The sequence below is a fragment of the Felis catus genome, chromosome C1 (assembly GCF_018350175.1).
Source record: "Felis catus isolate Fca126 chromosome C1, F.catus_Fca126_mat1.0, whole genome shotgun sequence".
Lineage (NCBI taxonomy): Eukaryota > Metazoa > Chordata > Mammalia > Carnivora > Felidae > Felis > Felis catus.
The window spans coordinates 113,400,015-113,401,252 of NC_058375.1; positions in this window are offsets into that span (position 1 = coordinate 113,400,015).

The window sequence follows — 1,238 nt, forward strand, 5'->3', positions numbered from 1 at the left end:
TATATATATATATATATATATATATATATATATATAAAATGCTATTTTATATTTGTAAGTTCCCACAAAGTTTCCTTGATACAATTGATTTTGTTTGTTAGAGTGACGATGGATAAATTAGATATTTGGTATAAGATTTAAACACACTTAAAAATTAGGTATTTTTTATTTATTTTGAGAGAGAGAGAGGGAGGGAGACAGAGAACATGAGTGTGGGAGAAGCAAAGAGAGAGGAAGAGAGAAAATCCCAAGCAGTTTCCACGCTGTCAGCAAGGGCTCGACTTAGGGCTCTATCTCAGGAACTGTGAGGTCATGAACTGAGCCAAAATGAAGAGTCTATGCTTAACCGACTGAGCCATACCCCGATGCCTCAAAAATGAGATATTTTTAAAACCAGAAAATGAGGCTGTGGAAGTTTGTTCCTTTTTAAAGACTTTATATAATTTAAAGATTACTTGGGATACAAGCAAGGTATTCCTCTTTCTCTCCCTCTACTCTCCCTCCCTCTCTCTCTTTTCTCTGCCTCCCTCCTTCTTCCCTTCCTCCCTCCCTTCCTTCCTTCCTTCCTTCCTTCCTTCATTCCTTCATTTATATATAAAAAATAAAATTTACCCTCATATCATTTTAAGAATTCACTGGTATTGGGGTGTCTCAGTAGCTCAATCTGTTAAGCATTTGACTCTTGACTTAAGCTCAGGTCATGATCTCATGGCTCCTGAGATCAAATCCTGCTTCGGGCTCTGCACTAACAGTGTGGAGTAATTTAAAGATTACTTGGGATACAAGCAAGGTATTCCTCTTTCTCTCCCTCTACTCTCCCTCCCTCTCTCTCTTTTCTCTGCCTCCCTCCTTCTTCCCTTCCTTCCTTCCTTCCTTCCTTCCTTCCTTCCTTCCTCTTCCTTCATTTATATATAAAAAATAAAATTTACCCTCATATCATTTTAAGAATTCACTGGTATTGGGGTGTCTCAGTAGCTCAATCTGTTAAGCATTTGACTCTTGACTTAAGCTCAGGTCATGATCTCATGGCTCCTGAGATCAAATCCTGCTTCGGGCTCTGCACTAACAGTGTGGAGCCTACTTAGGATTCTCTCTCTCTCTCTCTCTCTCTCTCTCTCTCTCAAAAGAAATGAATAAACTTAAAAAATAAAATAAAATCTTTCTCAAAATATCCTATTTAAAAAAATAATTCACTGGCATTAAGTGCGTTTACAATGCTATACGCTTATCACCACTAT